The sequence below is a fragment of the Vicia villosa genome, linkage group LG2, assembly GCF_029867415.1.
Source record: "Vicia villosa cultivar HV-30 ecotype Madison, WI linkage group LG2, Vvil1.0, whole genome shotgun sequence".
Lineage (NCBI taxonomy): Eukaryota > Viridiplantae > Streptophyta > Magnoliopsida > Fabales > Fabaceae > Vicia > Vicia villosa.
Genome location: NC_081181.1, coordinates 106,007,121 through 106,028,984, shown reverse-complemented (window position 1 = coordinate 106,028,984; position 21,864 = coordinate 106,007,121). Strand labels below are relative to the sequence as shown.

The 21,864-nt window shown below is 38.0% G+C and overlaps 1 long non-coding RNA gene across 1 annotated transcript; it reads left to right on the top strand.

Moving 5' to 3' along the window:
- Nucleotides 1–1,460: 1,460 nt before the first annotated feature.
- LOC131651751 (uncharacterized) lies at nt 1,461–2,837 on the top strand. Its single transcript, XR_009298490.1, has 4 exons — nt 1,461–1,858; nt 1,963–2,049; nt 2,126–2,315; nt 2,436–2,837. It is a non-coding gene; the product is annotated as an uncharacterized LOC131651751 (long non-coding RNA).
- Nucleotides 2,838–21,864: the final 19,027 nt, after the last annotated feature.

Genomic DNA, 21,864 nt, shown 5'->3' with positions numbered 1-21,864 from the left:
GCAGCTCAACCCAAGTCAACCAAGCATTAGACCTTGCGAAAATGATCGGGCCATAGACAAGAGGGCGGACCCCTCTCGGCAACCAAGCCGTCACGAATCGTAAAGGAAAACGGTGCGTGCGTACACCGAGCATCAACGTCGAGCGACGCGAGCTATAAGAAAGGCGGGGGTCCGGATACATGAACCCTTTTCCTGACATACTCGATAACAAGATCTTGTGCAAGTTCGGAAGCGAGCAACGCGTAGCGTGCGCATACCGAACGGACTCGATGAGACTAGGCGGGGGTTGATTGCTAACCCTTTTCGCATGCCTTCCGTGAGGACTTAACGGAGTGCCATATAGGACTTATTACACCGTGACTCCCTGCCGCAAATCACAAATGTAAACACACCAACAAAAACAGAGCCTCTTTCGAGGGCTTGGCCAGATGCATGTCTAGGTCCTACTTCTCATGTTATAGGATGATGCGGAAAGCGGTAAAAGGGACCAGGAGACAATACCGAACGGATAGCAAATCCGCAATGAGCTAGCAAGTGTGAGCAGAGAAGTTCGGAATACTTCGCGTAAGCCATCATCAAGCAAAGCAAGTCTGAAAGCGTCGTCGTGAAAATAAATCCCGAGCGACATGTGGTACACGTCGAGCATAACCATACAAGCAACCTGCAAGAGAACACAAGCCAGACAATACAGGAGTATACATCTCAATGAATGAGAGATCGGGTGACTGGCATCGGAAATAGGTTCGTGTCCCACAAATAAAGTGGAACACGAAGCAAGTCGAATCGCGATCAAAGGCTCTCTCGAAGTACCTCGCACATCTCAACAACCAAATCAGTAATAACAAGAAGGCACGCATCCGCCATAGAAAATACTAGTAATTAAATTCTAAGTGAATTCTAAAAGAAAATCTAGCAAAATTAAATTGTTTTTTGTAACATTTTTATCTCAAAGAAATAGAACAAAACTATATAACAAAGCCTTTAAATTCTAATAAGAAAAAGATTACATGTTTTTGATTATTTTTTTTAAAACAAATATAGAAAACAAAAATCTAATTCTAACTAGAAAAGATTACATGTTTTTATCCATTATCGACTTTATCATGAAAAAAAAAACTAACAACAAAATAATCGATTTTTTTATGATTTCATTACATGAAAGAAATAGGGAACAAAACTAGTTAAAACAACTAATTCTAATGTGAATTAAAATGAAACAGAGGGGTTTGATATGAAAAAATGGTGTGTAGAAAGTGATTCTGGGCGTAGGGCCCAGAGATTAGGCCCTAAACTCGGTTTTTTGTAGCAATCAGAAAAAGAAGGTGCGTGGGCTCATTTTGGGGGTGTGAGTTGAATTTTCGTGGCTCAGGCCCAATGAAGTTTCAGTCCATGCTTTCAGATTTTCTCAATCCAGATTTTACATCCAAATTAATTCTAAGTACCAAATTTACATAATCCATATTAACAAGAATTTATCAAATCAACGTTATCCATTAACTCTAATTAATCACCCTAAAATCAATTGAGTTAATAACAGAGAAAGGATTTAGGGTTACGCTTAATTTGTGGCCATTCAGATTGAATTCATCTCCCTCTCTCTCACGGCGACGCGGCGGTGACGGAGATGCTCTCCGTCAGTCATCGTGAACAACACCATGTCGTATCTCGCGGCTCAATCTCTCTTCCGTCCTCTCAATCGCTCTCGATGCTAAATGCGGTGGTCGGAAAACTAACGCAAGTTCTCCCTCTCCGGCGAACCCTCATCCTCTCTGCTATTCCTCTTGACTCGTGTCTCTTCGCTCGACTCATCTCTTCCTCCGATTCAAGTTCTCATACCCGATTTGGATCTTCTTTTGATGTGCGTTTCTTTCCCTCTCATGATTCTTGCCTTTTTTTGTGTTGTTGTGCCACTGAGATTTCGTTATATTGATGTTGTTTCTGATTGATGATTGATGAACTCAGATCGAAGATGATTGAAGACGACGCTGAGAATGTTGAAGAGCGATGTGAAGATTGAAGATTCGATGAAAACTCAAGAATTCTGTTACGGTTAGTTTGGAATTCTGTTCGCTATCTCTTTTTTTCTCCATTTCTGTTATCAATCTCTTTTTCTTCTTTCTATTAGAAACCGTTCCGAGCTTGAACCAGTTGGATGATTCGTTGAATTTGAGAGCAAGATTGAAGATGTAATGGCAAGAGAGAGTTCAGAACGTGAGGTCAAGAGAGGGAGAGAATTGGTTCTGGTCCATCGAGATTGTGGATTGAAGGTGATGAATCCAGATGAAGATGTCGAGAGGTTGAAGCGTGTTGAAGAAGTTTGTTCATTTTCTTTTCCTCTGAGTTTTTCTTTTTTCTCGATTCTGTTATCCTTTTTTTTCTGAAAACAGTTTTTTTTCTTCGAACCGGCTTCGGTTCGGTTTATCTCCTTTTCTCAGGGTGCAAGATTCGGTTTTCTATTGATCATCCAGGTTGCGGTTTTGTTACTTGATGTTTGGACAGATTATACCATGGAAGGCTTTGAAGTTTGAAGACACGTGGTGATGATGTGCTTGTTTCGATTTCCTGCTAGAGCGATTAACCAATGGAAGAGGCCGTATAGAACTTTTTCTACTTTGTATGTCCTTGATGGAATGTAATGACTTGGGATTGATTTTCGTGTAAATTTGTGTAATTTGTGAGTGGACTTTGAATGGGCTGTAATGAACAGTTGTATTTGGATATGAATTTTATAAGTTTGGTGAATGAACATGAAAATGTAGAAATTGGATTTTTGTATATGTAAATGAACATTAAAGTTCTTGAACTTGAATCTTGAACTTGAGTCAAATGGTCGTAAATCTCGACTTTGAATGAATGATATTTGAATCAACACTTGCATGGATACTCTTTTAGTGAATAAACTTCAATCCGCTTGCAAACTTCAATGGAGCTCTAATTCGATTCAATTCATTAATCTAACTCAACCTTGGACGATAGGCTCGATAGGCTCATAATCTTGCAATGACTCTTTCTTTTGCAAACCACCTCACAGGTTCTTGACTTAATGAACTCAAAACAATGGGAACTCTTTAATTTTTCTTTTTTTTTAAGAGACGAAATAAACGTCATTTGATAACTTATAGCATAGTGAAGAGGGCAAATTTTGGGGTGCAACATTCATACGCAATATATAATATTTAAAATAAATTATGCAGGGGAATTTTAAATGAAAACGCGCGCCACAGGGGTCTTCTTCCCCATTTGATTTTTTTCTTTTCCAAGGGATTTACCCACGGACTGCGTCGTCGCTGTAGCCTATAGCTACGGTTTGCACGCGTAGCTACATGTCTTGGTCATCAAAGCCTGTAAATCGTCATCAATAAACACAAAAAACAGTCCAGACCAATCATAAATCACCCTACAAACCCATTGAACCTGGTAATTTGACCTGAAATTACTTCTAATCGAAATCCCTTTTTTTGAAGCATTCAAACCCTAACAATGGTGTTATGGTCTCGTGGGCATAAAAACTCAATTAAACGATCCAGACAATTCATAAACATCACGTTAAGCATGAATATACAAGTAGAATACGTTTATGATGCATGAATAGTGAAAATCGATTCTTGAAAAGAGAGAAACAAACCGTGACTTGTTGTTGACGATTCACAATGTGTGGCCTGAGGACGATCAGAAAAGCTTCAGGGATGTCTAAGGATTGTGTAACAATGCTCGAAACTCTTTGAAACCCCACCAATCTTTGAAACCGAATTGAGATTTTTATGAAAAAAACAAACCTTGTTCTTGATGGTCTTGGCTGCAAAAACCTTGTCCAACCTTTTCTTAAGCATTGCCCCTATTCTATATATATAATAGAATAAATTAGGGTAGAAGATTTGATTCAAATCTCTTTTAATCAAAGATTTGGAAATTTGATGAAATATGGTTTATAATCTTCCCCAAATTTGCTCAATTTTCAATCCAATATTCCCCATATTATGGTGCACGAAATTTGATTGGCATTTTTGCATAAATGATGATTATATTTGTTACTCATGGAATCTCTAACAAATATTTGATTTTCACTTGATTAAAACCACTTTTTAAATGATTAAAAATTCATATAAAATCAAATAAATATTAAAAATTCGTGCCAATTAAATTTGAAGTCTTGGATAGTTTGAGGATCAATATTGGGTCATAAAAACCTGGGCTCCTTTGCAAAAGAAATCAATTTGAGGCCTTTTATTTCACATTTTCTCTCTCAAATTTGTCCAACTTTAATAAGTCCTATCTCCCTCAATTTTTGAGGTATGGAAGAGTTTTAGGACTTTTTAGAAACCTTAGAGATTCCCCTAAACAGTGTCTTTGGTCTCATATCAAAATTATTTTCCATGCTCATTTTATGTCCTTTTGAAAAAAGTGTCTTTTTGTTGACTTTTGAAAAGGACCTATAATGTTTTGGTCCATATCTCTCAAATAAAGCATTTTTAGACTTGGCATGTGAGACACAATTTTGTAGAGAATAAAATTTCCTTTAAAATGAGCTTTGGATGGAAAATTTCTGATGTTCCATGTGAGAGTTATGGCTGGTCAAAGTTCAGTTGACTTTTCTTATGCAAAACCCTAATTTAGAAACTTTTTGATTTATTGATTTTTGTTCTTTCCTTTGATGAACCATGATCAATTCTTGATCAAATGGTGAATGATACTTCAATATGAGGATCTAGACAAAAAATCAGGAGTTTTGACTTTACTTTGACCACAGTTGACTTTTAGGTTAACTTAGTCGACTGTTGACTTTCTGAACAATTGAGTGGCCAATCCTTTGAGATGAGACTTTATACTTGTCATGGAGGTGATGTGAGATATATTGAGCCATAGGAGATGCCTTGGAGCCATTGATTCACTGAGTTTCCTTTGAATAAGCCAAACCCTAGTTTCAGAGACTTGTGTAGGAGAGTGTGTCTTGGAGCTTTGTGTATTGATTTGAATTTGAATAGGAGAAAATGTATGGGCAAATTTTGGGGTATGACAGCTGCCCCTGTTTAATTATCTTAAACCTGAAGATGTAGAGTGGTTTGTATGTCAGTCGGTATCTGATGTTGGAAGATGATTGAACACTAGAATACCAAGAAATTTGCCCTAGCTGAAGCAGGGACTCTCGTCGGAGATGGGCTTAGAGATTCCATCCAGGACTTGAGAGAAAGTTTATTGGAGATTGATCGTGTCAGCACTGTTCGTAGTGACTGAATTAGATCTAAGTCCTTTGAACTATTAATGGAGGATACTCGAAACTAAGTATCAGAACTAAATCGTCGTCTTGATTATCTCTGGACTATCTTCGAAACAATTGTCAAAATTAAATTTCTGTCTTGATTATCTCTGAACTATCTTTGGAGGATACCCAAAATTAAGTGTCAAAATTAAATCCCTGTCTTGATTATCTCTGAACTATCTTTGGAGGATACCCAAAATTAAGTGTCAAAATTAAATCTTTGTCTTGATTATCTCTGAACTATCTTTGGAGGATACCCAAAATTAAGTGTCAAAATTAAATCTTCGTTTTGATTATCTCTGAACTATCTCTGGAGAATACCCGGAACTAAGTATCAGCATTAAATCTTTGTTTGGATTATCTCTGAACTATCTCTGGAGAATACCCGGAACTAAGTATCAGAATTAAATCTCGATCTTGATTATCTCTGAACTATCTCTGGAAGATATCCAAAATTAAGTATCAGAACTAAATCTCTGTCTTGAATGAGCGTCAGAATTAAATCGTTGACTTGATTATCTCTGCACTATATCTAGAAGACAATGTTTATTTGATTGTAGAAGTAGGCTGAAAAAGGAACATTAGTTTTATGCAATGTTGTGATGCATGTATTGTAATGTTTATGAATGAAAGTGTTATGCATAGGCAATGAGGCGTATGTATGTTATGTATGAATTTACTATGACACATGATGTATGAAAAGGATTTATGCTATTTGGAGTATCTTGAGAAAATAAATCTCTGTATCATTGGGATTTTGACGTTTGATCTTGTCTTGAAGAAGTACAGCTGGGGATTTATGATTTCTGCTTGGGGATGATCAGTAACTTGATGTACCCTGACGGGGGATTAGAGATATTAACAAACCATGTTTGGAGAAGAGAAGCAGGTCGGGGAACCGATGATGTCAAGGATGTGAACTATGTTAAGGAGCTATGTCTTTTGTCGGATGAGTACGTTTGAGGATATCTTCTTTGAGGATTACTCTGTGGGGATATGATCTTGTGAAGTCGATTCTGTGGAGAAACATGGATGCCTTGAACATTGCCCCCAGTGATTATAGCACTTTCCATTCCTGGACTCGTATTGATTGGAAAACACCAATGAATGTTGATCGAAGCGTTGAACATGCCTTGTATAACCTTGCCCCAGCTGGTAGGAACTTGAAGAGATTCAACTCACGAGGACTTTATGAGGTGCGCACTACGGGCGACATGCCCCTAGTAATCATAGGCCCAAGACAATGTCCTATATTGGTTGAGAAGTAGCTTTAGATTTTCTTGGATGCATGCCCCTGATCGGCGTCTTTGAGATATTCTTGGAATCTTTACTTGATTGCCCCAGATTGATTGGGCAAAACATGTCATGCCCCTTGTATACATAAGAGACATGGCTTCTTGGAGTAATATCGTCTGTCGGGATAACTTTCAGTCATTAGTTGTACCCTGTGCAAATTCTTTCTGTTGCTAACATTTGAAATTATGTAGCAGAATATGTTTAATAACGTATTCATGAGATGCAATGCATACGTTTGTCTTGAGTTTTTGAAAAACATTAAAGCAGGAGATGTAAAAACATGACATTTGTAAGAACATGATATTTATAACAACATGCCGTTTGTAAAAACGTGACATCAACTCGACATTTATGGTAAACCTTAAGGAATCAGGATACCTTTTTGGTAACAGTATGCTTTCGAGCTAAACATGTTTCAATTAGGACTTTCAAAGGTTGTAACGTGGCTTGGTTCACGGTTTAAGAAACAAAGGATAAAGGCTCAAAGTTTATTTGTACCCACCCCTCTTCGTGATGTTCTTCGATCCTAAGCTCAGTTAATTCAACTTATGCATTCAGGTTCCAAGAGATTTACGGATTTGCGCCTTTGATAATGTTGATGGTTCACAAGCAAAGAGAACTTTTGAGATGGCAGTCACTTCTTCCTTTTGGTAGTCACAACATTGTGTTGTTCAAGAATTTATTGACTTCTCTTTTCATCTTTTTGATACCCCTAACTTTTGCCTGAACTGTGTATTTTGAGCTTACAGTCAGCGGGATGCCTTGATTTTTGCCTAAGTCATCTTTTTGATTTCTGACTTAGCAGGCTTTTCTTTGTATATGTGTTTTTTCATTTTTTTTGGAAGATATCGACGACCTTACTTAATGATTGATGAACCATCATTGGCTTTTGACTGACATCTCCAACACTTCTTTGATGTGTGCGGTTGAACATTTATGATTGAAACCTTTGTTGAAAGGTGTACTGAATGATTCTCTTAAAATAGAATGCACAGCCAAGTTAACTGAGAACTACCCTGCCCCAAGTTATGACCAAGGGTTTTAATTAGTACAAGAAAGAAACTTCTACTTCTTAGGCTCAAAGGGGTTGACGAGGGATTAACATCCTTATATCTCCACTGTTAAGGAATTGAAACAATGCCTGTACATCATCAACATAGTCCGTTCAAAAGCATACTGTATGAGGTTGCGGTATCGTTTTCGTCATCCTCCCTAAAAAGGCTTACAGCTTAGCAGGAGTTGAATATCACAAAACACATGCAAAGTAAAGACATAATTTAAAATGAGTGATAGCGAAATAATTAATTCAAGACAAGCATATGCAATGCACTGATGATGATTATTAAAACAGATAATGTCTATCATGAGTCGAATGTTTAAACAAACAGAAAAGAAATTGCAACTAGGAGTAGGACTAATGATCCAAAATTGCATCCTTCTAGATGTTAATCAGTCTTGTCATGACTAGGCGTGGAAGTGGTGATCACCCTAGGAGTTTTAAGAAGATTGAACTCAACTTCGCCAGCATCGATCATGTCTTTGATCTAATTCTTCAGTGTCCAACAATTATTAGTGTCATGTCCAGGACTATTAGAGTGATATGCACACCTTGCATTGGGATTATAATGAGAAGAGGAAGTACTAGGATTCCTCGGAGGGTCTTTCAAAGTGATCAATTCTGACTTCAACAAGTATCGTAATGTATGAGCCAATGACATATTGATCTGGGTGAATTGACGCTTAGGTGCATCTGACTTGCGTCTTTGTTGTGGAACTAGTGTAGAGATCAGAATTGTCCCCACAGATTGGCTGTGTCCATTGCGACCTTTCAGATTGTGCACAACATTGTTCGTGATGAGAGAAACGGGTCATACATTTAGACCATATGTGATAGAGGACGTCAGAGCAAATAGACCATATATATTGAGGGATATCAGAACTGGTCGTACATTTAGACCTTGTCTGTAGAAGGATGTCAGAACGAGTTATTCATTAGACCATATCTGAGGAGGAATATCAGAATGAGCCATACATTAGACCATATCTGAAGAGGAATAGCAGAACGAGTCGTACATTAGACCATATCTGTTGGAATGTCAGAACGAGTCGTACATTAGACCATATCTGTTGGAATTAGCAGAACGAGTCGTACATTAGACCATATCTGTTGGAGGGTGTCAGAACGAGTCATACATTGGACCATATCTGAGGAAGGATATCAGAACGAGTTATTCATTAAACCATATCTGAAGGAGAATACCAGAACGAGTCATACATTAAACCATATCTGATGAATAATGCCAGAACGAGTCATACATTAGACCATATCTGACTGAAGATACCGGAACGGGTCATACATTAGACCATATCTGATTGAGAAATACCGGAACGGGTCATACATTAGACCATATCTGCAGAGGATGCTTGCTCGTTAGAGTCGATGAGTTATTTGACGAAGTTTTGGAATGTAAAAAGGCTTGTCAGAATGAATCTCCAGCTCGATTATATCTGAGAGGAATGATTGTCGAGGCGGAACCTGAAAACAAAGTTAGAAATATGCAATGTCATGAATGCAAATGAAATGTTTTCAAGGATCTTTAAGGAATTTAGTTAGCAACATTGGAAAGTGATTTGGTCGCATATTTGTTTGAAAGACTCTGACTTTTGTCGTTGAACGTACTTCTTTGAGAATCAAGCTCACCATATTGAGTGGGCCACCGCCTCTGATTCGGGATACTTGTACTTTTGAATTTGAAAGCACATGGCTAGAGGAAAATAAATCCTCTTGCCCCTTGATAGGTACTGAGTCTCTGAATTGGAAGGTATGTGGCCAGAGGAAAGTAAATCCTCTTGCCCCTTGATAGGAATTTAGTCCTTGATAAGAGTACCTGAAATTATGCGCCCTAAATCCCTAAGATCCTTGAAAGGGTTAGTTAAATCATGTTATTCTTATGATATCATGATGTCATGATGTTATACGAATGAAGTTCATTTGGCATAGTGTGAGATAGTAAGGACAAACGAGTCCTTTTAACAAAACCTGCAAGGAATTGAAGGTTAGTAGCAAACGCAAACAAGTCACACAAGTCACGCAAGTCACACAAGTCACGCAAGTCACACAAGTCACACAATTTTGGCTTAAGGCTTGCATGGAGTCTGATCAGGTGTCCTTCCCAAGGATATTTCTATGGATAAGGAGATTTCAGCAACGGGTTCTACCGAGTTACCCAGAATTGTCAGCCCTCCTAAAGCACCATCGAACATGATACATACATACCATGCAATGATACTTTGAGAAAGAACCTATCTGAGCTGTAGTATCGGGTAGCGACTATGCTCTCAACATACATCAAGAGTAGTCCCCCCACTACGTTCCTAAAAGTCAAGATGGGTTAAAGGTAACTAAAGGTCCTTAAGCTCCGACTCACCCATGGACATCCGCACGAACCTCCCTCATACAAGAGAAGCATGCAAACACCCATAGAGGCCTAACTTAAGCGTGAACTCTCATATTGACCAATCCTCCACATACATGAAGGAGGTCGCCATGACTATGCCACTTCCTATCTTAGATGTACTTGAATCCGGGTGTAGGATTCGTTCTTCAGTTAATTCCAAAAACAGTCCTGAAAAATAAAGCAAGTAAAGCAAACAATAGAATACAATGAAGTGATCCTAAACTTTTAAGGTAAACCCCTCTTTTTATCGAAAATCCCCAGCAGAGTCGCCAGTTCTGTAATACGGTGAACTGACTTTTATAATTGAAATGTCGCGGTAAGCAAGAGTCGCCACCGACTTTTATTTTATCCAAATTAATCAGAAAGGCTAAAAGAACAGAAAAAAAACTTTTTAAAGAAAACGGGTTTGGGGGTAATTTATGCAAAGGGAAGGTGTAAGGCACCCTTTGCATCCATGGTTTTCCATGGGCTCTTAATTACTTTGCTCTTTGTTTTCAGAAATGTAGAAGAAGAAAGAATATGGACTTTAGCTCGTATATGGACTTTAGCTCGTAAATGAGCATAGCCATTTTTGAAGGATTATGAGAAAGAATATAGAAAAAGGTTTTAGAGCAAGGCAAAGCAATTAGGGGCAATTACCTTATAATTTTGAAAATGAGGTTCTTTTAACCTTTCAGGGTGAAAGGGTCTATCCTTGCCATAAGAGGGCAGGAAGCCTTTCATTTGGATGTTGAAGGCTCATCGCATTGTCGTTCGCCACAAGACTGACCCATGCCATAGAGAGGCAGGTAGTCTAAGGGAAGGACCAGAATAGCCTTTTTCGTAGGCAACCAGAGGATACCTCAGCCTTTTCCGTAGGCAACTTCCGAGGGTCGAGGTCATATTAGTGTATCGAAGGCAGCATCATTAGGGTCGTATGACCTTTGTATTTATCGAGGCAGCATGGCTGAGGTATCCTCGTATTCGAGGGACATGGCTATTCTGCAAAAACACAAGGCAACAGGCAACAAGGCAACATGCAACAAGGCAACAGAGAGGTTACTCCAAAAGTGTGCGTGAGTGCAACAATCACGTGATTATATTCATTATATTATCTTATAATTAGTTATCCTAATTCAGTTCAAGACTTGCACTCCCTAGGATTACTAACCACGCAATAGATATTAACAGTAATAATGGGGGAAGGGAAATTGTAACCAGCGGAGGAGAGGGGAATTGAAACCAGCGGGATATAATTAAAAACAAAAATATAATAGAGTTAGGGTTTAGGGTTACCGATACTCGTAGCTTTGGCAATTGACAAACCCTGAAGATTGGAAAAGAAAGAATAAACAAAAGAAGGGGTGAGTGCATTATCGGTTCAGAGGCAAACGAAATTAACCCTAAAGTAAGAAGATAAAGAATTTAAGAATGAATAAATAAACAAAAAGATACTTAGCTTCGCATTTGATCTGATATGGTGGGCGGTCGGAGGAAGCCTCGGAGGTAACCCTAAAAAATGACAAAGGCAAAAAAGATGAATGTAGGCAATGTTCAAAAAAGTATAAGGGAAAACCCTAAAATCAAAAAGGAAACAAAATAGACTTTGAAAAATAGAATACTTAGCTTCGTTTTTGAAGTGGCGCGTAGTCGGAAGGCATTTGAAAATAACCCTGAAAAGGAATGCACAAAAAATATTTAATGTAGGCATGATCTTCGCAAACCATGATGAGGGTACAAGTTAACCATGGTTAATAGAGTAAATAAAATTAATTTAATCAATTATCGGTATTCTACCTAATTAATTAAATCGATAAAAAAAAGGTTTTTGATTAAATCCTAATCCTAATATCAATGAATAAGAAATTAATTATAATTAAATTAAATAATTTTAAGTAAATTAAGTTAATTTAAACAATTAAGAACTAAATATTAAAATAAGCAAAAAAATTGTTTTTTATGTTTTTTATGAGAAAAAGGAATTTTTGAGAAGTCTTTTATAATTGTTAATAAAATATAAACTAAACAACATATAAATAAATTATATATAAAGAAATAAAAAAGAAACTCAGCTTGGCTTGAGTGTGGCGTCCATGGTGTTCCAGCGCTTCTTTGCACGTTGGATCTGGAGCAAGAACAATCTGAAGGCTGATTGTTGAGGGTGTAGCGTGTTGCACATGAGGCTCGCTGCATGGGATCTGGGAGTGATATTAACCAAAGAAATAACATGCAAAATTAACGCCACAGGGGGGAATCGAACCCAGGTCCCCTGCGTTATAGCTTTTCCTTTTGCCAACGAGGCTACAGCGCTTTGATGTTAATGAATCATACGCAATATATAATATTTAAAATAAATTATGCAGGGGAATTTTAAATGAAAACGCGCGCCACAGGGGTCTTCTTCCCCATTTGATTTTTTTCTTTTCCAGGGGATTTACCCACGGACTGCATCGTCGATGTAGCCTATAGCTACGGTTTGCACGCGTAGCTACATGTCTTGGTCATCAAAGCCTGTAAATCGTCATCAATAAACACAAAAAAACAGTCCAGACCAATCATAAATCACCCTACAAACCCATTGAACCTGGTAATTTGACCTGAAATTACTTCTAATCGAAATCCCTTTTTTTGAAGCATTCAAACCCTAACAATGGTGTTATGGTCTCGTGGGCATAAAAACTCAATTAAACGATCCAGACAATTCATAAACATCACGTTAAGCATGAATATACAAGTAGAATACATTTATGATGCATGAATAGTGAAAATCGATTCTTGAAAAGAGAGAAACAAACCGTGACTTGTTGTTGACGATTCACAACGTGTCTTGGTCTGAGGACGATCGGAAAAGCTTCAGGGATGTCTAAGGATTGTGTAACAATGCTCGAAACTCTTTGAAACCCCACCAATCTTTGAAATCGAATTGAGATTTTTTTGAAAAAAACAAACCTTGTTCTTGATGGTCTTGGCTGCAAAAACCCTGTCCAACCTTTTCTTAAGCATTGCCCCTATTCTATATATATAATAGAATAAATTAGGGTAGAAGATTTGATTCAAATCTCTTTTAATCAAAGATTTGGAAATTTGATGAAATATGGTTTATAATCTTCCCCAAATTTGCTCAATTTTCAATCCAATATTCCCCATATTATGGTGCACGAAATTTGATTGGCATTTTGGCATAAATGATTATTATATTTGTTACTCATGGAATCTCTAACAAATATTTGATTTTCACTTGATTAAAATCACTTTTTAAATGATTAAAAATTCATATAAAATCAAATAAATATTAAAAATTCGTGCCAATTAAATTTGAAGTCTTGGATAGTTTGAGGATCAATATTGGGTCATAAAAACCTGGGCTCCTTTGCAAAAGAAATCAATTTGAGGCCTTTTATTTCACATTTTCTCTCTCAAATTTGTCCAACTTTAACAAGTCCTATCTCCCTCAATTTTTGAGGTATGGAAGAGTTCTAGGACTTTTTAGAAACCTTAGAGATTCCTCTAACCAGTGTCTTTGGTCTCATATCAAAATTATTTTCCATGCTCATTTTATGTCCTTTTGAAAAAAGTGTCTTTTTGTTGACTTTTGAAAAGGACCTATAATGTTTTGGTCCATATCTCTCAAATAAAGCATTTTTAGACTTGGCATGTGAGACACAATTTTGTAGAGAATCAAATTTCCTTTAAAATGAGCTTTGGATGGAAAATTTCTGATGTTCCATGTGAGAGTTATGGCTGGTCAAAGTTCAGTTGACTTTTCCTATGCAAAACCCTAATTTAGAAACTTTTTGATTTATTGATTTTTGTTCTTTCCTTTGATGAACCATGATCAATTATTGATCAAATGGTGAATGATACTTCAATATGAGGATCTTGACAAAAAATCAGGAGTTTTGACTTTACTTTGACCACAGTTGACTTTTAGGTTAACTTAGTCGACTGTTGACTTTCTGAACAATTGAGTGACCAATCCTTTGAGATGAGACTTTATACTTGTCATGGAGGTGATGTGAGATATATTGAGCCATAGGAGATGCCTTGGAGCCATTGATTCACTGAGTTTCCTTTGAATAAGCCAAACCCTAGTTTCAGAGCCTTGTATAGGAGAGTGTGTCTTGGAGCTTTGTGTATTGATTTGAATTTAAATAGGAGAAAATGTATGGGTAAATTTTGGGGTATGACAGGTCTCCACACTGGGAAGGCCCTTTTCGATTCTTAAAAGTATTTTCAAATAATGCTTATGAGATAGAAGAGTTTGCAGAAGATCGTAGGATCTTAAGAGTAAATGGGAAGTATCTGAAAAGATACAAGCCATTCATGCATGAAGTGAAGATTGCAAAAACGTAAACATTAAACATAGATGTCGTGAGCCAAAACGGTAAAACATTGGCCAGAATGGCTTTATCTTCATGCAAGTTAAAAAATATAAAGTAAGAAGACAAACGATGTCAAAATATATTCCATTACGTTAAAGGATTAAGGGTACATCCAGTCAAGATGGTTGCATTGTATGCAAACCAAAGTTACAAAAAGTGTTCAAAATTACTACTAAAAGAAGTGTTCAAAATCATAGATAGCAAAGATAAAAACCAAGACCCACAACGCCTCCAACAATGCCTCCAGCATCCTTCATTTAACCCTGTTCTGCAGATCCTCTAAGTTCAGCAGGGGCAAGCTTTCTGCTTCAAAAGGATCAAGGGATCCTTCCTTGCGCAACTGTTTTACTATCCCTTGTTTAACAAACATGTGAGATAGCAATCTTCCATAGGGAAGACAAGAAAGAATGCCTTGGCGAGAGGCAGCAACAGCAACGGCTTCGGCAAGATGTTTGAAAATCATCAATGGTATGTTGATTTTCTTTTTTTGGAGAGCACAGAGCATGAACTCCAGGTCCTCCACCATAATGCTTTCTTGATCTTGTTTTCATGGGCGAAATTTGCCCACTAGAAGTTGATGCCAAATCCTGTAGAGGAGGGAATTGAAGGGATTGTTGGCGAAGATACTTGATAAGACGGCAGAAGTACTCATGGTAAAAGAGTTGTCAACAAAAATGAGGCCAGAGTTCTCACATTTCATCACTTCAGAGATAAGTGTTAGAGAAATGGTAATGCGAGATCCACGGACCTGAGAAACAATGGTGGTTTTCCCTTCTGAATCCATCCGGAGGGATACAAACATCCATAAATCCGCCAACATGTTTGGGTAAACAGAACCTTCTAGGATTCCTTGGTAAACCTGTAAGTTTTGAGAGGCAAACAGTTCATCAACGTCAAGGCCGTTTTGATCGAACTCTTCGGCAGAGAGTTTGAACTCTTTCTGGATAGTAGATATAATATTGTTATAAGATAAAGATGTCATTGTTGCAAGAAAATATAAGAAAGAGAAAACCTTGATGAAAATATGGAAGAGGATGAAGAAAGGATAGAAAATCGCAAGGTTTATATAGAGGACGTTGGTCTTAAAGAGTGGTTACGCTTTAAATTCTGATTGGACCGCGTATGGTTTCCCTGAGGGAAGATATGGAGTCCGCCGTTTCTAGCCTTGGAACTTGAAGTGTAATCATGTTAGAAACTGATACACGCACGTCTTAATTAGACGTTTTGAAAAAGTGATGTCATTATTAAATGACTGTTACGGCTAGTGGAGTAGAAACGTCAAATCAAAAACTAAGTGGCTGCGCAGGGTAATCATGTCACGTGTATACGCTATCGAGGTCATTATGATAGTTGAAAAAAATATATTTTGACAATTTAAGAATTGTTAAAATTTTATTTGTGACATTGCATGGTAGAATATATGGATAGTTAAAAGACAAATCATACATATATTCATTAACCAGTCTGATTACAAAAAGTAGGACAAGTGCAAAACGAAAAGGCATTACAAAGGTTATCATAATTAATTAAAGTCTTCGGGAAGATTATTTTTCATTTTGGAATAGTGGGATGCCCATAGTGACAAGCGGCGTTCGATTATTGCTTGCTGCTTCTTCAGCTCTTCGATTTCTAGTACCAATTTCTGCGTCGTTTCGAGGTGTTGAATCCCCGTTTACACTACTTCATCCAATTCGTTTTGCTTGGATTGTCTGATCTCTTCTTGAAGAGACTTGGCAGTTTTAATCTTCGCTTCGAGACGTTCAATTTCTTGTTCCCAAGATTTGATGTCCGCTCCACAGGTTTCATACTCTTTTTGGCGCTTTGCACGCTCAAGCTCAAAGGCACCAGCCCTGGTAGTTGCTTCATTAGCAGCTTTCCACGAAGAACTATGAGAAGTTACTTTCGTGTTGAACTTTTGGTCAACATCTCGCTTTCAAAGGTTATCACCTTGAAGTTGATCAAGCAGAGAAGTTAGCGAAACAATCACTTGTGAGACTTCGTCAGAAACCTGGAGTAGATCCACCTTCTTTAAAAGATTGTTCAGTCCAAAGCAGCTGGTGGAATCCTTACTCAGAACTTCAATAAGGTTAGTCTCAAAGAACTTCTCTTTTATCTGCCTAAGAAGGTTGGGAGCACCAACTCCTGTATCACTTTCCACTAAGGTGTTTGAGGAAACCCCAACTTTGAGAGGCGAAACGCTGTTGGCATTCATCATGGCTTTAAGGAAGCTCACAGGATCAGTACTCTTAAGTTGCTCTAATTCGGCTGGAGTGAGTTCAGAAGAGTTTTTGGTCGAAGTGGTTGCTGGAGTAATAGTAGTACCATAGGTCGAAACTTCAACGTTGCTTGATTTATGCAAACTGGAGACTTCATCCATAGCTACATTCCCAGGGTTAGTATCCTCACTCCTCGTCGATCGCTCAGATACTTCACCAGTATTTGAATGTTGGGGATTCTCCTCCATATCTTTGTCTTGATTGATAATGGGAGATGCATCATTCGAATGAGTATCTTCAGAATGCTCAGGGGAAGCAGCCTTGTTACTAGGTTCATCATTCTCAAGAACTGGAGAAAGGCTGGGAGATTTCCGTTGAGGAACACCTGTTACAAAAATCGAGATATATTAAGATAAAAGCTACGGAAAATTGTTGATAAATTCAAAGCATATAAAGGTATACCTTGAGGATTATCAAGGTCTAGATTGAGAGTTGAAGCTTTGAAATCAGAAGTAGTTGTGCTTGCATCGTCCTACAAATGCAAGGTAGTTCATCAGAGGATACTTTATCACTTGACGAAGTAAGCTTTGAAGTCCAAGACCCCTTTTCTTTAGCTGAAGAAATGGTGGCCTTTTGTCTTTTATTTACAGCTTGTCTGGTACGAGGAGGAGATTTGTCTTCATCATCTGAAGCACTAATGTTTGAAATTTTTTGCTTTGGAGTTGATGGAGGTTTCGAACTCTGAAAATATTCATACTAAGCATGGTGAATAATGTTCAGAATAAGCGCACAAGTTAAAATGTGAGAATATATATATACCGTTGGTTTCTTTCCAGTGGTGACAGAATCACTCCCACTTGCTTTGTTGCTTTTCGAAGCTTCAGCATCCTTTTGTGCAGCCGTCTCCTTAATTACTCTCTTTCGACCTATAGCTGTGAACAGAATAAAAGTCAGTATATAGGTAAGGAAAGAATGTTAATCGAAGGATTGTCCAAGCCCTAACCTTCGGGTATTGGAGTCAAAACACGAACGTGCTCAAGACTTATATGAAGATGTCCCTTGAAATTATCCAAGGTATGCTTAGTCGGAACCACTCGTTCAGCGCGTTTTTTGGATTGTCCGCAAAGGATTTTGGGGACATTCCCACACACAAACCAGTCTGGAAAAGGAGGACTTAGAGCCACACCAAAATCAGCACTAGGTAGTGGAGGGAATTTTGGAGGATAAAGTTTGAAAGCCACTTCATAACGTTGTTCAAGTCGAACATACGTGGGCAATTTCAGCTTATCTAGTTTAGTGGAAAATTTTTCACGCAAAGTGACCGCAGCTTCACGAACGGTCCGACTAAGGTCATCAAGCCTATAGATAGTTTCAAAGAATTTTTGAAAGGCTTGAATTTCTTTGATATGAGTCGAAGTACCTTTTTTGAAGTTCGCCTGCACATCAGCAAAAGCTTCAGTTAGTTCTTGTGAAAGACTTTCAGCATCGAAGATTTGCTTGATATAATACTCTGTCCACCATTGATGGAAATCTATGGTAGAATAGAAAGCAGGCTCGAAGGAAATGGGAGAGAGGATCGTGATGCCGACATATTTGGAGATTTTAGACTCATAGTCTTCTTCAGATAAGTGCATGATATGTAGACACATATGATTTCTCTTGTCGTACATACATTTTGGTTTAAGTTGAACCAATCCAAATTGTCTGGATACAAGATTTGGTTGGTAACAAAGGAGACAGCAATGACTCTTGGGAGATCGTAATCGATGGTACAACAGTTTAGGTGTCAGAAAAGCCTCCCAGATAACCATGGATTTAGCTTGTTGATCTCGAGAAGTTGCTGGGAATTCTCGTGTGAACCATTCAGGACCTACTTCTCTTTTCACAAATGGAGCCATAGAGGGACTAAACTGATAATGTTTAGTAAACATCATCATGTACGCTCGAAAAGTCTCACGAAGCTTTCCTGGTTCTTCTTTGGGAGTTAGGTGGGCCAGTCTAGTCCCTTCAGCAGTTAGATTTCGGATTGCCATATCTTCTTCGTCCACAACACCTTTACGTGGGAGATAAGCTTCAAAAGTGGCATTGAGCCATAGATGTAGTAACCAGAAAGGTCCAGCAAAGAGAAGAGATCCTGATTTGTAGTCTTTGACGAGATCTGTTGCTTCGCCAAGATTTTCATAAAGGAACCCTAAAATTAACTGGCTTAAATTTAATTTCTTTCCAGCATTTATCTGGTTAGCCATACAAAGGTACCTCTTTGCCAATTGGAGAGATCTAGAACAAAAAACGCATCTCGAAAGCCAGAGTGCCAGAAATGCAATATGTTCTTCGTCTGTGACTTCAGTAGTCGTTTGATCATGATGTCTCTGGATAAAAGCAGTGTAAGTGGCTTTGATTTCATTGAATTGAATGGTATCGGTGTCCATATGGTTGGGATCGAAAACTTCCCCAGTTGGTCGAAGCCCTGTGATAGCAGCTATGTCGAAGAGAGTTGGGGTAATCATTCCACAAGGAAGGTGAAAGGTATTGTGAGAAGCATCCCAGAAATATACCGATGCTACTAACATGGTTTGGTTGTATTCTAAACCTGTTTTGGATAATTGAATTAGATCATAAATCCCTAATTCTTTCCCGAATGAAGCCTTTTTGTTTTCTACCTTAGTCAACCAAGCATAATACAGTTCAGGATCCTTTGCTAAAGGGATTGATCTACACACTTTTAGGAAGTTGGTCGCATAATTTAACCTAATTTTCTCTAAGGCTACGGTGGCTTCAGTCGAAGCATCACCTACATTGGCAGTTTCAGCTAAGATTAGGTTACCATCTTCGTCTATTTTGTTCTTACTAACTAAGGGCCTAGTCTTATAATAAGCAGGAAAGAATTTACCTAGAGAAGAACTACTGCCTCCAGGTAAGGGACCCATAAAAGCATGAGTTTTTCCAGAAAGAACAAAAGGGATAATTACATGAGAAGCGTAAATAGCACGAGTTTCTGCTACATTTGGGTCTGGAATGTATTGTTGCTTACCTATCTGTGTAGGGCGTTGAAACTGTTGAACGGGCCGGAGAGCATTTGAAGTTTCCGATGTGGAGGTTTGAATGGTAGAAGACGCCATGGATTTAATTGCTTCAAGAATTAGGTTAAAAAACCAAAAAGGGTTTTTGTGTGTTTAGTCGTAGAAGAATGAAAGACAAGGTTGTGTGAAGGCTAAAAGCTTGAGTATTTAAAGGTTTAGTAAGAACCTTTTCAAATCTTTTTGAATAAAGGTCAAAAAGACACGCGGAAATAGATGATTTAATCTAACGGCGGTCGAACAGTTGTTAGCCTTACTCCTATTATCTAGGAGCAATGATCACAAGTAATGACAAAACGTGAGAACGCATGTTTTGAAGAGACGTTTTTGAAAATGACAAGACGTTTTGAAAGATAAGTCATAAATGATTATGACGTTAGTGAGATGTCTTGGAACTCTAAAATATGAGTAAAACGAAATCTCATCATGACAAGAAACGCCTATTTCTCTTGTTTTTCGAAACAGGCATTTATTGGGGGCAATTTGTTAGCTGGAGATTTCGATTGAAGAAAATATTTCTTAAAGAGCTGAAGTTTGAAGATAAAATGGCTTCTGATGGCCATGTCCGAGGATGTTATTTAAGATGAAGATGATTGAAATCGAAGTTGAATCGAGATAGATTGTCTTTAAGACTTACGCGTTTCTCGAAATACAAAGAGTACTGAAGCTTAGCGTATTTTGTAGCATTCTCGTTAAAGATCACGTTGCCACGTATCGAAAAATAATTCAGGCGGGAGAATTTGAATTTCGAAGCGTTCTGTATAATCGAATAAGGACAGATGGCGCCCTAGGGATTCGAAACGTATGCATGTGAGCAACGTGGCATTTTGTTAGTGTAGGACCGTTAGGGTCGAATTAGTATAAATAAGGGTCTTAGTATCAGGATCCAATGTGTTCATTTTGTACAAATCACTCAAGTATCAAGTGTTAAGAGAAAGAGTTCGCTGAGAAATGTACGTATGACACCACACATTTAATATGTTTGTATTTCTAGTTACAGAATCAAAGTATCTTTAAATTTCCTTTACTTTTTCGCCTGGTCTTTCTTGTAGTTTAAGTTTATTTATGTTCTTCGACTAATCTTTACACTTCTGCACTTTACAATTATTGCACTTTACATTCCTGTACTTTACGTTTCTGAAAGTTACATTCCTTTATCATTTCGTCAAAGTCTGTCTTCTTGCATTTATAACCAGTTTATGTTTTCATTTGTGTACATTCTAGGTTAGTTTATTTCGCAAGTTACTTACATGTTCATACTATAACCGAGTTTAAACGCAAAAGACCAACAAACATGAACCAAATTATCTCAAAAGACAACTATTTGACTATGTCCAAGGATCAATCTAGTCGATCCTGCGAGTAACCAAAGTATATATTTATAGTTTGGAGGACTAGCGGTTGTTTACCGGAAATCACCGTAAACAGATATGCATATCCGACATGTACTTAGAGTCCTCCATTTTTTTAAAACAATAACATTGCATTGTTACAATCAGAGCATCACAACAGAAATAAATACCTCCTATAGACCGACAAACTATAACAGAAATAAAAAAATGTAGACTAAAATAAAACACCGAAATGTCAAAATATAAATAAAAATAGTTGTTCAGACAAGTGAAAAATGTTAAAATATTACAACACTGAAAAAAATCATAAATAAAACATAAATAAGGAACTACTACTGAATATGTCTAGTGCGAACTCCCTGCGACCGCCTGTGCCTCCTATACACCGTCGCACCAGACGCCTGACTGACCATCCTTTACATTATGGTAACCACCTCTAAACCGGCCTACTCAATGATCCATCTCTCTAATGCCTCATGCCCAATCAACTGTATTCGCTGGCATATCGGCATGAAATCAGTAGTATGGTCTTCCTCAGCCTGCTGGTTCTCCAAGAGCTCCTCGTGCGCTGGCCTAGGTGGACATCCTGGAGCAGCAGGTGTCATGATAGGATGTGACACCTGATAAAACCATGTCACGTAACCATCTACATAGTGCCAGCTTTGGGTGGCCCGCATACGCCGATACTCCTCTAGGACTAGATGATGTGCTCAATCCTCAAATATAGCAATGAGCTCTTGACGGGTAACGGTGTCAAGAGAAGCCTCAAATGGAGATCTCGGTATCATTTGCACATGCCCAAACTGTCTCATGCATCGCCCCGACAGATATCTGACCATGGTGTTGG